General features: G+C 32.2%; 1 long non-coding RNA gene across 3 annotated transcripts; it reads left to right on the top strand.

Annotated features, from left to right (window-relative positions):
- Positions 1 to 194: 194 nt before the first annotated feature.
- LOC107862437 lies at positions 195 to 3695 on the top strand. 3 transcript variants are annotated; one of them, XR_001671990.2, is made up of 5 exons: positions 205 to 444; positions 563 to 673; positions 1277 to 1779; positions 2254 to 2406; positions 2959 to 3695. It is a non-coding gene; the product is annotated as an uncharacterized LOC107862437 (long non-coding RNA). The 3 variants fall into 3 exon arrangements; XR_001671989.2 differs by lacking the exon at positions 2959 to 3695 and having other exon boundaries at positions 195 to 444; positions 2254 to 2490; XR_001671991.2 differs by lacking the exon at positions 2959 to 3695 and having other exon boundaries at positions 203 to 444; positions 532 to 673; positions 2254 to 2490.
- Positions 3696 to 18690: the final 14995 nt, after the last annotated feature.

The raw sequence follows: 18690 nt of genomic DNA, 5'->3' as shown, positions 1-18690 counted from the left end.
AAAGTTATCTTCACATTATGAACTATTTAACTTTTTGATATTTTTATTTTTTTACTTTAAAAATTAAATAACTTTATCTATTTGAAAAGAAAGAATAATACAATCTTTTTATTAATATGATCAAATTTGAGCTAAATTTTTGTGGTCATTTAACACTATTAATAAAAAAATACTCCTTTACCTTAGACTAAACGGATTTGCTCCAACGGTACGCACCATTCGCCTTAAAGTTAAGGACTTAAAGGTTGTGAGCCCCGAAAGTTGAGGCCTGAGTTTGAGTTATCAAAGACCGAAAATGTGGGATGGAGGGGTGTACAAAAAAAGAAATACTTTATCTCCTCCTTTACCTTACCCACCCTATGCAAATGTTTAGGAGTATGCCACAGAGAATCTGACTGATCGGTTTTCTGCAGCTTCATTTGGATACTGAATAGTCTTTCCCAAGTAAAGCAAGATTCTTTTTTTATCTGACTATTGCTTCTGTTTGATGTTTCTTTTTCTTGATCTGACAATTTCTTTTGCTTTGACAAGTTTCTGTTTTTGTATTTCTTAATTCTTGTAGGTCTCTGTTCTTTACTTGTACTTAGCGTGGAAAAAATGTTGGAGGTGATGGTTATCAAAACATTTAATCGCGTTCTATAGCCAACGTTTGGAAATATTGATTCATAATGTTGTAAGTACATTTGTTTTCTCTGTGAATATGAATAATTAGATTCCACTCAAATTCAAATGTAAATGGATTTTGATCGGCTAGTATTTCAATTTACCAGGTAGTTTAGTCGAGATAAAAAAAAATTGACTAGTATCATTAGCAACATTAAAATTGGGGAAATCAACAAAGCTGATCCGCAGGTGAAATATTTGTCGGGTGTTCGTCTGCTAATCTGTCGTGTGAATCATCATGACTTACTTAATTTACAGCTGAAATTCCGAATTAATAAGGTGTCATTTTTGTTTAGGAAACTCAGGTTTTCAACTTTCAAAAACAAAGGCCACCTAAAACATGAAACTAATTCCTCCAGAAAGTTTATTCTGCTTAAATCTTGGGGATTTAGTTCTATGACTTTGTTGTCCTTATTGCAAAGACTTCTTCTAAATTTACTTTATTGGTTCATGTAAAAAGCGAACTTGAATTGGCAGAGTAGAAGTTTTTGTTCGCTAAGGGGTGATATCCATTCTCGGGGGTTTCCTGTTTTCCTATTTTCCATTTAGCCAGTGATAATGTCACAATGAATTATGTAGTCAATCTCTTATCCTGAGACATGTTCTTCTCCAGAAAACCTGAAAAAGATATTCAAGCTCCTAAACCAAGAAGCTTGAAATTGAAGTTCCTTGGCAAAAGTATCTGTTCCTGTACTTGCTGGAGCGGAAATTAGAGATGGAGGTAATTCTATTGAAGTGGCTCTAGTTGATGATACACTGGAGCAATTTTTGACTCTGGGCCAGAAGCCTCAGCTATAGTGGAAATAGTTGTTCTTAAGGGAGAATTTGGAGATGATGACGGAGCTAATTGGACATCGGAGGAGTTCTGTAGCAATGTTGTGCAAGTGAGGGAAGGAAAAATGTCTCTTCTTGCAGAAAGTGTACATGTGAGACGTAATAAAGTCATTGGTTATATAGATAAGATCAGATTTGCACATTCTTCAGTCTATATGAAGACTGGGATGTCCATGCAAGGTTGCACATTCTTCAGTCTTTATGAAGACTAGGATTTCAATAGTATTCAAGTTAAAGAAGCAAGGACTGAATCTTTCACTGTCACGGATGGGCACCAACTATGTAAGTAGCTTTCTAATCATGCATCCTCCATTTTACACTTGTCTTTTCTCTGTGAAGTTGTAGACTAGATAAGATACAAATATTAGACAAGTAATCTAACTTGGCCAAACATGGTACCATGGTTAAACTTATGAGAGTAAATTTCGCTAAGATTCTAAGAAGGTCAATCTCAAAGGATGACATATTGTGATCTTGCACTTGGAGATTAGAAACAGAACTAAATCTGATAGGTAATAAAAAAGATGGTTATACTAGATGTCATAGGATTGGTGTGGCAAAGAAAACAATATTGGTGTGGTAAAGAAAACAACATGGAATTGATGGCTAATATTGGTTTTGCTGAACTTCAAATTTCAAATTTGTAGCTTAGTTCTCTCTAAATTTGAGTACTGATGGGGCAAATTGAGAAGATAAATCTGAGAAAATTAAACCATTACTAGAGTAGATACTGATTACTGCTGGTTCTCTCTGCAGATTATGAGAAGCATGATCCACCATGTCTATCCGATGGAGTAAAGCGGTTACAAAACATAGGTAGAGGCAGTAAGTATCGCCTCCGTGATGAACATGTTGACAGCGTAGAGGACTTTTTGATTTCGGTCCTAAAAGACCGTGAGCGACTCAAATGTATAATTTTCTTTGCCTTTTTCCTTCTTAAATTTCACCTGGATAGTGCTTGCTACTGGTATAAACATGTTTATTTGGACTGCATGCAGGGGCTTAGGCTCAAATTTGAGGGGTTTCATTTATATAATAAATTATAGATTTTTCTAAAAGATTTAAATGTTATTTGTAGAAAAAATAAAATTTTTTATATAAAAAAGGATAATCAGAAGAAGTTTGATTTATCTAGTGTATTGTGTCACAAAAAAGATTGAACACAATAGATTTTATAAAAAAAAAGTTAATTTTACGTAAAAATTTAAGACCTCCGTTTGATTTAGGTCTTAGGCCTCTAGTGCGCTTGAGCCGCCCTTGTCAATTTGTGACTATGGTATAAAATTTTTTATTATGGTAATATCAGTTGCTCCTCTTGGTCCTTGATTTTTTCCCTTATTTAGAAGGATTTTCACGTAAAAATCTTGATGTGTTTATTTCTCTTATTGTTCTTGTTGTTCAACCATATTATTATTGTCAGATTTATTGCTCTTTATTACCGCAATATTATTTTCGTGTCAGGATTTATTCCCAACAGTCTCTTAGTAAATCGAAGGACTTTGATGGAGATTTAGAGGTTGGTTTATCTCTGTCTAAAACTCGAATGAATGTTTTTGCTGGTATATTCACCCACAGTCTCAGTTTTCTATAGCAAACTTGAGTTTATTAATTACCAAGAAAATAGGCATAAAGTCTAACCTCTTGAGTCCCAGATGAAATACTTTAAATTGTAGCTGTAAATTGTAATACTAGTCCAAATAAGAATCCTTTTCAAGGCCGGTATTTCGTGAATCTTTATGTCATCCAAGACACTATTATTATTCAAGTACTTTATATTGGTTCTTTACTTCTTTCTACATTGGAGTGAGGCTTATTTTTTTTCTCACCCCCATTGATATACTTTTTGTGCTTTGCATTTTATCCTGTTAGTTCTTTCTAGTATAAAATCACTCAATCAAATTTTTCATTAAAAAAAACTCACTTTATCCTCTTTAACATTTTGGATTTGAAAAATAAATACTCCCTCCACATAAAATCCCTTCATCGATCTTAAATCAATGGCTAGGAATAAGTTGAATTATCACATATATTTTAAAAATGTCAAAAGCGACTTTCACTAAAAATAAATTTTAATTTTACTCTTCTAAATAATTAAAAAATGTAAGCAATAGCATTGTATAAAAATTTAAGCAATAGCATCGTATGTCATGATATCACTAGCTTGTAAAAAAAATGACCTGTCAAGAGAAAACCAAAAACACACTATACATTGAGGCTCATTTGTTACATGATAAATGGAGTATAAATTGTGTCATACTCTTCATATCAAATCACGATATGTGTTATACAAGTAAAATTTCATATTAATAGATCATAATTAAGTAAAGAGATATGTGTTATACAAGTAAAATTTCATATTAATAGATCATAATTAAGTAAAGAAGTGTATTTCACAGTTTTGTGTAATGACTAACTTCTATTTTTTTCATACTCTTCATATCAAATCACGATATGTGTTATACAAGTGAAATTTCATATTAATAGATCATAATTAAGTAAAGAATTGTATTTCACAGTCTTGTGCAATGACTAACTTCAATTTCTTCTTCTTCTCTCTATTTTTTTTTTTTTCAATAACATTCAAATAGCTTTCATATTGTGGACCAATTTTATTTTTAATTTGCTTTCGAATTTTATTCACACAGGGTGTAGGAGTATGTCCGTAATAATAGGAAAGACTGTTTTGTTTATAGTTATGCCTGTAGTTTTTTGTAGTCTCTTGTTCGTGGTGTTTTGGTGATGTCTATGATTTTGAATAGTTAGTTTTGTTGGGTTCGAAATCGAGAGGGCGTCATGCAGAAGGTTAAAGTTTGCAAACTAATATGGTGATAATTCAGATGACACAAAGCTCAACTAAAAAATTATAATATTATTGATATGGTTTGATCAATCGGCCTACATTTTAAAAACTAAATAAAAAATATTAAAAAATTATGTGAGAAAATCTCCCCAAAAACAAGACTCTTTAAGGACTACATTGCAGATATTATTGTGTTATGGTACGAGAAGAGGGATCTTCTATTTATGGATGTCCAATATCTTTCCACCAAGAAAAATATTTGTCAAATATGAAAAAGTTTTATAGTATAATTTTTCCTTTAGGAAAAATAAAAGTAATTATGGTGTTACTTTTATTTTTCTTATAAGAAAAATAAAATTTAAATTTGGTAAGATAATCAGGGTAAAAGCCCTATCAAATCTTCTCTTTTTTGGCTTGATTTTCATGATATAATTTGATCCACCTTCTTCGCACGCATGATCTTTGTTCTTTACATAATCTTCGGCACTGTCGCTTGCCGTGGTTAAAAATAAGATTTAAAATATTATGGTTAAGAATAAATATTTTATTTTTATTTTCAAAGATGCAACAACAAGAATGTTGAAATATGCTTAAAACTTCTTCTCCACATATAGTTGGACAAAAAATCTTATCATCATCAATTGGTTGCAACTTTAATCTCAACATGTCCTCAATTTGAACCATCAAACCATTGAACCATGACTCTAATACCACTTGTTGGATTTAAAATTGAGAGAGCGTCATGCAGAAGTTTAAAGTTTGCAAACTAATAAGGTGATAATTCAGACGATACAAAACTAAACTAAAAAAATATAATATTATTGATATAATTTAGTCAATCGATCTACATATTAAAAACTAAATAAGAAAACATTAAAAAACTATGAGAGAAAATATCTCCATAAACAAGACTCTTTAAGGATTACATTATAGTTGTTATTGTGTTATGGTATGAAAAGAGAGTCTTCTATTTATAGATGTCCAAAAACTTTTCTCCAAAAAAAAGGTTTGCTAAATATGATTTTTTTTTTATATTTTTCCTTTAGTAAAAATAAAAATAATTACGGTGTTATTTTTATTTTCCTTATAAAAAAAATAAAACTTAAATTTGGTAAGAAAATCATGACAAAAATCCTATCAAGTTTATAGTATTAGTTTGTGGGTGTCTTATTTTTTTTATTATCTAGGGAAGTGATATCATTTTCATTGTTTGTTTTTATTTTTTCGTCTGTTATATTGTTATTTATTCTGAGCCGAAAGTTTATCGAAAACAACCTCTCTATTTTATTTGAGGTAATGATATAAATTAGATATACTTTATTCTCTCGAGATCCTATTTGAGGTAATGATATGAATTAAGTATACATTATTCTCTTGAGATCCCATTTTATAGAAATATACGAAATATGTGGTTGTTGATTTAGGATGGATGTGGTTTTGGATTAAATTTCTAATTCACACACGCTTTTTATGTGCCTCTGGTGGGGCGTAATTCAAAATCAGCCACATATGCCTATCAATAATTCTTTGAGACAACAGTATGTATACACATTTCCCAGGGCGGATTGAGACATCACTTTTGAATTCATTTCAGCTCAACAATTTTCTCTAATTCTAAATATCCTAGATATTGAAGCCTCGTGCTAGTACGAACTTAATATATGTTATTTTTTAATCTCAATTTATATGATATAAATAAAATTTTGATAATTAATTATCTTTTAAATGTTTTTTTAGATATTTTAAGTTATTAGTTATTGTAATTTATAATAGTTTTTTGACATTGTAATTTATTATTTTAAATTATTAGCCATTATAATTTATAATACTTTCCCTGTCCAAAGTTTTGTAGCATTGATAGTCTATTATATTTTGAGAATAATTTAAGTTTTTAATTACTGAAATTTATAATACCTTTTCTTCTATTTCAATTTAAGTGATACTGATATAATTTCGAGAGTCAATCAAATATTACGATTGAAGTCTCGAAGTAGACATGTCTTAAATAACTCATAATAACTTCTTAGAAGTGATACAATAAAATTACTATAAAAAATAGTTGTCAAAAAAAATTAAGCGGGCCTCATATAAGATGTCAAGTTGATTTAACACATCAATAATTAATTTATCTTTTTTTTAATTTTATTTTTTATTAAATATTTTTTTAATATTTAATAGACTCATAATAATTAATTAGGGATAAAATAATAAAATTACGGTTGAAACAACTGAAGCAAACATGTCATAAATGTCTATTTTACTTTTTTTTTTATCAAATATTTTTAATTTTTTAATACGTAAATGACATATAATAATCAATTAGGAAATAACTTATTAGAAGTGGTATAACAAAATTAATATAAAAAATAGTTGTGAAAAAAATTTAGACAGGAGATTTATAGTATTCTATTTATAGATGTCCAAAATCTTTTCTCGAAGAAAAATGTCTGTCAAATATGAAAAAGTTTTATAGTATTAATTTTCCTTTAGGAAAAATAAAAGTAATTATGGTGTTACTTTTATTTTTCTTTTAAGAAAAATAAATTTTAAATTTGGTAAGACAATCAGGGTAAAAACCCTATCAAATCTTCTCTTTTTGACTTGATGTTCTTGACATAATTTGATCCACCTTTTTCGCACGCATGATCTTTGTTCTTTACATAATCTTCATCACAGCCGCTTGCCATGGTTAAAAATAAGATTTAAAATATTATGGTTAAAAATAAATTTTTTATTTTTATTTTTAAAAATGCAACAATACGAATGTTGAAATATGCTTAAAACTTCTTCTCTACATATAGTTGGACAAAAAATCTTCATCATCATCAATTGGTTTCAACTTTTATCTCAACATGTCCTCATTCAGAGTCCAAAGAGGTTCACAACCTCAAAAGGAATCACATATTTGCAATGTGTTGTATTGCTATGTATGTATTGACATCTTGCCTATCTTGTTGTTTTCGTTCTTACCTTATCCACTCCTTACTTTTAGTGTTCCTCACCTTAGAACTCTTTACTCTTAAAAATCTCATCATGTTAGGTCCCTACAATACACTCTTAGGGCCTATTTAATACTTCCATTCAATTATCCTCCTGACTCATCTGTTAGTATACTAATTATCCCTAGGCTCAACTCTCGCTTTGATAAAGGGTTTTAGTCTCATTCACAATCTCTTAATGCAACTTATCATATTAGGATATCCTCTTCCTAATGCTCCTAACGTTTACATACTATCGTCCTAATACTCATGTCGTACTCTAGCTTTCACAGCCTTTAAGTCACATAGAGCTCTCATAACGTCTATTCACTCTGAACGAGCATAACTCATTATGTTCAAATGAGTAGAATATTTATTCCAAACTCCCGTGCGTACTCTTATTTCTAATTATAAGTCCTTTCTTCTAAGGTTGACTAAAGTTGAACATCAGAAATGGCCAATCAAGCGATGCTTATCAATTTTGTTAATAGCAAAGCTAAGCATGAAAGCTTGGGGTTGCATCAAAATAGAGTCATTTCGAGCATCAAAAGGTTAGGAAGAAGAATGGAGCTAATTAGGAGAATAATGACTGATATTCGAGGTTCAGTTGAGATGCCATCAGGTTTTTCAGAGCTGCTATCTGAAGCAGACTTCAACCCTCCCCTCCACACCATGGAGTCCCCTATGTTAACAACTTCACCTACGTCTATTCATGATATGCCCATGTCCCTAAGTCAGTTTTCAATTGCATTGCTAAAAGAACTTATTGAGTTGACAAATAGGGGTGAGGACAAAGAGATGGAAGGACAAGTCCCTAACCATGAGGCAGGATCATCTCAACAGTCCAAAATGAATAAGTCACCCAAATCAAGGGAAGAAGATAGGGATAAAGTTGTGAACCTGAACTTTCTATTGTATGACGGGTTAGGAAACCCTCATTGTCATTTGAAGGCCTATCTTAATGAACTGGCAGTTATAGGGCAAAGTGATGGTCTCAAGATAAAGCTCTTTGTCTGTTCACTCACAGGTCCAACATTGATGTGGTACGCAAACAAAGGCCCTAGAAACTGGGTTTCTTCGAATCGATTGACAATTGACTTTATTAGGCAGTTTGACAATAAGCTTAAAAGGAAGCTCACAGTCGAGACAAATTTGGTTAGGCCACAATCCAAGGATAAGGGAAAGACGATCATCGATAAGACTCCAAATCCTGAAGTAAGCGTACCCCAACCTCAACCGATTTGGTACCCAGCTCTAGAAATCATTCCAAAATCTAATTATGTCCAAGCCTATTATCCCCATTCCTTTACAAAACCTCTTTCGCAGACTGTTTGGTACCCATTAATATTTGTTGCTCCAACATCAAACAACATTCTAATTTTTTACCCAAGTCCACTCACAAATCGACAATCCAACAAATCCACCAAATCTCAATGTAAGCTCCCAAAAAATCTACCAAGACAGTACACTCCTTTGATTGAGCTCATAGCTTAACTTTATGAGAGACTGAGGATGGCTGGCTACATCACTCCTATTCCCGTAATTGTCATGAATACATGTGCGCCATGGCTTGATCGTTCTAAAATTTGTGCTTATCATTCACGGATGAAAGGACACACTACAGAAGAGTGTCAAATTTTGAAAGACAAAATTCAAGCACTGATCGACGACAAAGTGATAAACGTGATAAAGCTGAATCGTGATGATTGAGTTACTGGGCTTGACTTGCTAGGGTTCTACACTGGTGTAGAGGATATTATGTTGATTCTCCGCTCCAGACTCTCAATATTTGAAATTCCTTCAAGCTTTACATTCTGCATTTTTTTTTATGTCTTCCTTGCTTATGTAATGTGAACTACGGTCGACCTGATTCCCCTATATGAGGGATACGTAGGCGCTCATTTAATGAGTTTGGTCTCATCATAATAAAATCTTCTTTTTCCCCATTTTGTCCTTTTCTGTACGGAGTTGGATGAATCAGCAATGTGATGTATGAATCAACAAATCTGATGTTCAACGAAAGTGGACCTTATTCATTTCCTATCTTGCTTATCTTTTTTACAACTGCAAATTCGACATTATGTTTTGTCATTATCATATTTCGTGTATTAGGAGCTCAAATATTTACGCCTAGAATGCTTATTTAAGCTTAGTCTTCCTCCTAGAATGACTTTTTGTTTTGTATATATTATGTATGTAACTTTTTGCCTAACTTATTTTTATTTTTTAAAGTTGTCTAGCATTTGAACATCGAACTCAAGTGACAATCTGCAACATGAAAAATATGCTCAATATCCAAAAAGTTTTCAATTCTCCTTCTCATCGCCCAAGGCAAAACACCACGACTCCTTATTCTCACCTTACCTACACCCCTTCTCGGCAATTTTCTTCTGCACGTAACACTCTTGAAAGTGAAGGGCTTAATTCAGATGAACGTTGGCAAAGGCTTTGTGACTTAAAGAGAAGGATAAAGGAGGAACTACGTCTAGGGGTATCTACGAAATGAGGTATGAGAAATTATGTTTACATGTGGGGATTGAATTACCTCCAGGATCCAAAGTTCCCAAGTTCAACATATTCAATGGGCATGGGGATCCGATCACACATCTGAAGGACTATTGTGGCAGACTAATTGGCATAGGGCACAATGAGCCTCTCCGTATGAGATTGTTTATTCGGAGTTTGTCAGGAATGGCACTTGTCATACCTTATTTTTACCTGTGGTCAAAACGAGCACGACGTTATGGATTCTAAAAGAATGAAAATTGTACAAAGTCGCCACCTTATTTTAAGGGAAATGAGGAAAACCCTTTTTTATTTATTAAAATGCATGACTTGTGTTTTAGTCTACGAAATCAGTTTAGATTCTAGGTAAGGGTTCAAGTTATTTCGAAGGGAAGGGGTTAGGCATCCTTCAGAATCCACAAGTGTGGTACCCGGCTAGACTAAATTTATCAAAGAGGGAGGAGGTATAAATATTTAAATAATATAAAGTCGTATGTGTATTAAATATATAAATAAGTTTATTGTTATGAAATATGTACAAAAGTATGTATAAAAATATAAAGATTTCATGTAAAAGAAAAAAACATTTTTTGTAACGTATAAAAAAACAAAAGTATCTTTTATATACTAAAAAGGAAAAGTATTTTTTAATCAAAAATCACAAAGGAAAATATAAATTCATTTTTTAAAAGAGAGCTATGTAATATGTGAATGTGAAGTAGTTAATTAACTTAATTATTTTATGTAAATATTAACGGCCTAAGTTTTGCCTAAAATTGATGAAATTATGTAAATAAAGAATATCCCCGCCCGGCTCCCAAAAAGTAAAATTTTCACTATTTTTTTCGTTATTTGTACAATTGTGAGAATATAAAATACAATATAAAATTTAAGGGCCCCTTTGACTGCAACTCCCGACGAATATTTCAAAATAACCTGTGTAAACACTTAACAAAAGAATATTAGTAACAAATAAAATAATCAAAATAAATTGAACAAGTATGTATGTGTATAAATATTTAAAAATATATTTTTTGTTAAAAAGTGGGCTCTGATAATGTCATGACTGCGAAATGGTTGCTCAATTAATTGGCCGTCCTAAATCGTCTTGCAACGAAGTGGTTGCTCAATTAATTAGCCGTCTTAAATCGTCTTGCCAAGATATGAATTGGAAAATCTTGTGTTGTTATAAAGTTTCATCATCGCCCAAAATATTTATTTTATTACGTATTTGTACACGTGAAGTCCGTCTTTTGTTTACGAAGGCCTCAAATTAATAATAATTTTTCATTGGTCATTATATTGATACTTGGTATGAATAAATAAACTTGAGAAATATAAAGTCCGTCTTTGTAATGGGGTGGCCTCAAGTATCCGACGGAGAGATAATGTCATTGGCCAAGCATTTATTTTTGATGTAAATAAGTAAACTTTGAGAAATAAAAATTCGTCTTTTGTCACGGGGTGGCCTCAAGTATCCGACGGAGAGATAATGTCATTGGCCAAACATTTATTTTGATATAAAATAGTAATCTTTTGAAAATAAAATCCGTCATTTGTAATGGAGTGGCCTCAAGTATCTGACGGATAGATATTTTCATCGGCCAAATAATTAATGGTATTTAATAACAATGAAAAATGACGAAAAATTAACAAAGTCACTGAACGCATATCAAAATCATACATAGCAATTCAAACGATTAGCAATGATTAAAATAATAAAATGACAAAAAGGTCAAAGTTAATGAATAAAATGATGTAGCCATGGCGAAGTAATTGAAAATAACAAAAATAGAGTAAAATTACTAATTGTATAACAGAGTAATGTAATAAAATAGAAATAATAGTTCAAACATGATTGAAAAATATGAACATTCACTGAGAAGTGACAATAACCATCATTAAGCATCCATAAATAAAGAAATACAAAAATAAATTCACATAAAATATCAATCAACAAAACCCTTAAAAAATATAGCGAAGATTGATGGAAATGGATAAAGGAAAGAAAGTCACTGGGACACAAAGTTTCGGCCATGAACAGTAAGAAAATATGAATAGCAACAACAACACTTGAGAAATATATATATATATATATATATATATATATATATATATATATATATAAATGTAACCAACATAATCCCTAGTAAAAATGTTGGAATTTCACCAAAATAGGGAGCAAAATTTTATTTTTATTTTATGTGTATATGTGTGTTTTTTGTGAGTTTGAGAGAGAGAAAAAGGAGAAAAAATTTGTGTGTATTTGTTTATTCTTGAGAGAGGGGAGAAAGAAGAATATAATGTGTGTGTGATTAAAAAATATGCATATGCATTTGTGTATTTTTTGGAGAGAAAATAAAAAATAAGGAAAGATTTTTTCTTGTTTGTTTTTTTGTGTATGTATTTGAGAGAGAGAAAAAATATATTTGGGTGTATGAAAATGTGTGTGTAGAGAGAAAAAATGAATAAAATTGTCTTCTATCCTTACCTATTTATAATAAAATTGGGCACTCCTATTATCCAATGGATAAATGGGTGTCCCCTCTTTTTATAATAGCACATCCTTTAGTTCTTAAGATATTGACCAAAGGATGTTCATCCTTTTGGCCAATGGATAGAGTTATTGTTCAAAGGATACTGTCATTGAGTGGTCATTGTCAAATGTGACAAGACAACACTGAGTGGTCATTGTCGGATGTGACAAAATATTATTGTGTAGTCGTTGTCAGATGTGATAAGACATCAAATTATTATACTGCACAAAAATAAATGATCCGACTCAGCGTTTGCGGACTGTAAAATATAGATGTTGAATGAAAAAATGTAAAGAATATTAAAATTATTAAAATATAATCAATTAAACAATACTGTAAAATATATATATATATATATATATATATAACGTCATGTCGTCCACGTGTGCGGGTGATTGTAAAATATTAAGAAAGATAATGAATTGATAAAAATTCTAAAATTAAAAAAATTATTAATAAATTATAAAAAATAAAAATATGACAAAAAATTGATTAAAATCCTAAAGAAAGGATAATTATAAATAATTTATCAAACAATTATAAAAAGATGTGAAAATTATGCTTCGTGCCGTTTAACGAACAAAAAGCCTGAAGACGTTAATTTTAGTCACGGAGAGAAAAAATTGGGTGTCAATAGCACTCACATAGTTCGCCCAACAAAATTTCGACAAATGGCATAATTGAAACAAATTGGCTCAAGATTTTGTGAGGCAATACAAGTTTAACATCAATATTGGTTTGATAATGCGAGAATTACTCGAGATGAATAGAGCGACCCATGAATCTTTTGAGGAATATGCAACTCGATGGAGGTTAGAGGCTTCCAAAATACGTCCTTCTGTATTTGAGGAGGAGCTGGTCTAAATTTTCCTCAAGACACTAGACGGAATATACTTTCAGAAAACGTTCTTCCTGGTCAATCACAACTTTGAGAGTCTAATTTCGATTGGAAAGAAATTAGAACATGAAACAAAGAATCTACCCAAGGAAGAGAAAGAGGACTTGTCACCTTCCATACCCCAAACACAAGGTTATCAATATAATGATATCCCCACTGATTTTGGTCCTCGAAACAAGGCTTGTCAGATCCACTCCTACTCTGTCTGACAAGATCCAAGATGTTCACGAAAGAAACATAAAGTGCATCACATGAATTGACGTTCCTGTTTCACATCACTATTTTACTCGCCTTACGGCTAATAACATTTTCTTGTTTTCTCTACATTTCGTTGTACTCATGAACTATGTTCGACCTGACTTTCATTTGGATATGTAGGCATCCCACTCTGGGTCCGATCTTTATCTAATAAAACACTTCTTTCCCCCTCTCTTTCACATTCCTACACTTCCAAATCGTCAAGCTAATTAACCTAACTCTTGAGCATATAAAGGCAGATTACATTTGAGGTTACGATATTCAATTGTAGGATAAGCATTTCTCTTGGACTAATATTTTATTTAAGTGGTGCAGAAATATAAGACTCTAACTGGGGCAGAATTTTTGAGGTTTTAAGAAAACCTCAAAAATTTCATGATTAAACAATGTATCAATTCACAATGACGTGCCAAAGGCGCTTTACATTCTAAACTGGGCCAGAAATTTTTGAGAATTTCTCAAAAATTTCATCGCGATAGAGTACAAATCCCAACAGTTCATGGAGTAGAAAACAACGACCAAGGAGTCAACTCGAGCATGGAACAAATCCACATTTCTTTTTGACTGATGACTTTTCTTTGAGTACAGGAATGATTAACAGGTACAGATGACAACAAACATTCCATCACAAGAGGCCCAACGATACAAGGTGACAGGAATCACTTAATCACGAGGGAGCACAATAGACAATCCAACATCATGACAAGCAATCGGGCAGTTGATCCAACAGCAAGACAGATACACTTTCTTATCATTTATTTACCGTTATGGTTGTTTGCTACAATGTTCAATTTTTCTACACACACATATACACACACTAATTATTTTCTCTGAGTCAAGCTAAGAATTGCAGGTACATATCACGATTCCACAGTGCATGGAGAAGCCCAAAAGCTGATCCCACGATGAGAAGCCAAGTAGCTGATCACACAATTTCACAATTCATAGAGAAGCCCAAAAGCTGATCCCACGATGAGAAGCCAAGTAGTTGATTACACAATTTCACGATGCATGGAGAAGATCCAAAGTTGATCCCACGATAAGAAGCCAAGTAGCTGATCACAAGATTCACGATGCATGAGAAGCCCAAACGCTGATCCCACGATGAGAAGTCAAGTAGCTGATCACACGATTTCATGATGCATGGAGAAGCCCAAAAATTGATCTTACGATGAGAAGCCAAGTAGCTGATCACACGATTTCAAAATGCATAAAGAAGCCCAAAAGATGATCCCACGATGAGAAGCCGAACAACCGATCACACGATTTTAAAATGCATGGAGAGGTCCAAAAGCTGATCCTACGATGAAAAGCCAAACAACCAATCATACGATTTCACAATGCATGGAGAAGCCCAAAAGTTGATCCCACGATGAGAAGCCGAACAACCGATCACACAATTTCATAATGCATAGAGAAGCCTAAAGGCAGATCCCACGATGAGAAGCCAAGCAGCTGATCACACGATTCCACGATAAAACAGATATGCTTTTTTTATTTCCACATTCGCGTTATGTTTATCAATTGTTTATTTCTTACATGTCTAACCTTTGTTATTTAGTGATGTAAAGACGCAGGTCACAAAGAAGGAATAACAAACAGAAATAATTTCCGTTTCTGTTTTTCGAAATACTACCCCATCTATTCATCCACCACACAAACTTATCCTAAAACTCACATACCTCAACATTTTTAAACTACTCCTTTCATCGTCACTCCAGATCCTGTTCAATACCGTCTAACTTACCCAACATCCTTGTTGAACGCCCGTCTTTTATGATTCACATTATTTAGGAATATTGTTCATTCCTAAATCTAGAACTACAAATGGCCTGATTCTCATAAAATCAGAGATATGTAGGTGACTTGAAATCAAAGTCTCGGCCACACTATTTTTAACCACCTCCCGTTGATTTCTTCCTAGAAAACCGTCATCTCGATCGGACAAAATTGGCTACTACGTCAACTTTCGTTGCTTGACAATTCTCTTATCATTCTCTAACAACGAAGGGATAACTGTTGACACCCAATTTTGACCCTCCCGTTCATCATTTTTTCTCACTCGAGCGTCTATTTTGTTTGCGAGGCCAAAATTGCTATTTTACCTTTTTTTATCGAAATTGGTATTCTAGATACTATTTACATTATTTAAACGTTATTTAAGTATTATTATTATTATTACTATTATTTTAATTATTTTATTTATTTATTAAATAATATACTTCACCTGCAAAGTTTTGTTCAATTATTCTTTTCATTTCTCATTTAGTTTATTTTATAAGTATTTGATCAAATATCTAAGAGTTATTATTCTTTTATTGTAAATTATTTTTTTACTATAAATATAATGGTTGATTTAATAAGTTAGTATTATTTTCCTTCACTTAGTAATTTAGTATTTACCCATTTTATATAAGAAATTATTTAGTCCTAAACAAGTTTCAAATTCAAATATTTCAAATCTTTCATATCCATTAAATCCTCCTAATTTTTTTTCCATTACAGGAAAGAGTATAATTCTCACCAAAACATACTCTCACAAAAAGATCTTTTCCTATTTTATTTTTGGACTCTCTCATTCAACATCGATTCTATTCCTTCATAAAAACCAATGCTTTTTTTAGCTCTTAGGGAGGGACCCCAGAGGAAGATAGATGGGATCACCCTTCTCCCTCACGTCGACTCTCATCAACAACCCAAGTTGCCCCTCGCAAAAAGAGCAACCACGACAACACTATTCCAAGTGTACATATACGTGTATTCATCTTTCTCATACGAAGGCACACAACAAAGCTTCTCTTTCTCTGTTAACACCATTATATAACCACTGCTCATTACCATGAAAGGTCCAGAATCTCATCCAAAAACTTCCATTGATGTAGCTTTAAAATCTGGCTCAATCACATTATGAAATCATATTATTATGGGATAACTTATGGTGCACATGAACTCATGGTAGTTGCATAAAAATATTTGAATATCAAGTTTCATCTCACAAGTATGCTCGTCCGAGACTTTTGATCCGTAGCTCAAGTCCATCAAGGTCTCCATAGAAAGGTCCATTTTTGCTTCAATTTAATTTTAAACAAGTTCCAAACGAACTTTATTGATTTTTATTTTTTATATGATTAAGATAAATGCTTAGTATATGAAAACTATAATGAAATATCTTACGGTCTATTCTTGCTTTTAATGTTACTTTGTGTCTAATTTTCATTATATAGTTTGGGTTAGGCAGTAAGGAATATGACCAAATAGGATTTGGGGTAAAGATATAAGTGTCATCCTTATCTTGAAATCTTTATTTGAATCAAAATTTATTTCAAATTATATTCTATACATGTTGATCTTTTTGGGATGGTTTGTATAGAGAATACTTTCTCAATACCATCACATTAATTTTTATTAGTTTTCTCTTACCTTATCTGTTCACATCTTGTCAAGTACCATGATGAATTTTGTTGGGATGATCATGTAAGTTTTAATTGGTAAACTTGAAAGTGCTTAAAACTCCTATTAATTAATTAGTTTAGAGGTGTTATTTTTGATTGTGCAATTCGTAGTTACAGTTATATATATACATTGCTTTTCTTTTAATTAGCTCTCTTTCATTGTCACATTCTTATTTAAAAATTTGTTGTCTTAGTCATTGCTAACACTTCCTTAAATTATTTCTGTGGATCAGTTTAGTCTCTTAGCTTATAATATTTTCTTTTCAAGGTATTTACTTTAATCAAGAATTTGAATTACTTTATAATTTTAGTTTCTCCTTTGATTAGTTAAACAATAAAAAAAGACATACTCTCACCATTTTGAATAATTTTGCATTTACACTATGATGAAATGGTGTTATGGAGTTCAACCATGACAAGCAAAGGAGTCAACACCTGATATGGAGTTCAAATAGAGGCGTCGCCCCAACGGGGGTCAGGTACGTTATGGGATATGATGACAAAGATAGGCTACAACTGACTTCTTGTATAAAGCATATACATATAGTTTTATTAAAATATAAAGCACCTCGCTACTCTCTTCCTTTCTTATCTCATATGTCACTATTTTAAACGTCTCAAAGATCGGACAACTTTTATTACTATACTATATCAATATGCTTTGATACAATTAATATATTATATTCGCATATTTTTGCCTTACATGACTTTTAAATACTAAAACATTTTTATTTAGTACTCTTAAATAAATTTCTTTAAGGATTTCAGTCTTCTGGTCTTAAGGCATTTAAGAGAGTCGATATACAAATTGAAATAGAGGGAGTAACATCGGATTGTGTCCGTTTCAGCCTTGTCATACCCTGGTCCCACTCACATTCTCTCTTTTACTTTTGTAGCGTTATTGAATTATTTATTTACTTTTATTAATCCTTTACATTAATTCGTCACCAAAATTGAGGTGACACATCTATTACTAACAAGTTTGCATCATTTGAAGTTCCTCCATACTTTGGCATAAGTTCAATTTATAGTTTATCATCCTCCAAGCTTGTCCTCATGCTAAAGAGCAAAGGATCTCGTTGAGTCCGAAATCCGAAGAAGAGAAAAAAAATACACAAATTAAGATATTTTTCACTTACCACTTGTATGTCGCGAAAGGTTAGTCTCATATCTCTTGTACTTTCCATTCTCTGTATGAAATGTACACTAATTGAAAGTGTTCTTTATTTGACCACTTAGTTAACAATTAATTTAAAATAAGAAACCTTTATTTGATCACATAGAATACCCACGTAAAATATGAATTCAGTCGAAAACCACCTTTGTGGACCTCGAAAGGTGCCTAACACCTTCCTTTCGAGTTAATTTGAACCCTTACCCGAAACTCTGGTGAACTAACACAAAACAACAAAATAGATTCGTAGTAGCCTAGACCGGTGCCCTAACGCACCTTAATACGTTAGGTGGCGACTCTTCACACCCTTCTTTAACGAATCCCAAAAAGAGTTTGTCACGTCGAATCCCACTTTCCGTAAGGAAAATGAGGCGCAACAAAGACAATAATATTTGGATGAAATAAGGCCAAATCTCATGTTAATGGGTATATATAAGGGTAGGAAATTGACCAATTTGCTCTTAGAAACACGAAATTGGATTGTAAGATTTTGGCTCAAGGCGCTACCCAAGGGGCGCCCTACTTAGACCGGGGGTCTAGCCTGGGCGGTGCCTTGCTTAGACCCATGGTCCAAGATGGGCGGCGCCTCAC

This window comes from Capsicum annuum, chromosome 3 (genome assembly GCF_002878395.1).
Source record: "Capsicum annuum cultivar UCD-10X-F1 chromosome 3, UCD10Xv1.1, whole genome shotgun sequence".
NCBI lineage: Eukaryota > Viridiplantae > Streptophyta > Magnoliopsida > Solanales > Solanaceae > Capsicum > Capsicum annuum.
The sequence above is the reverse complement of the archived record's forward strand: the minus strand, read 5'-3'. Positions and strand labels throughout refer to the sequence as shown.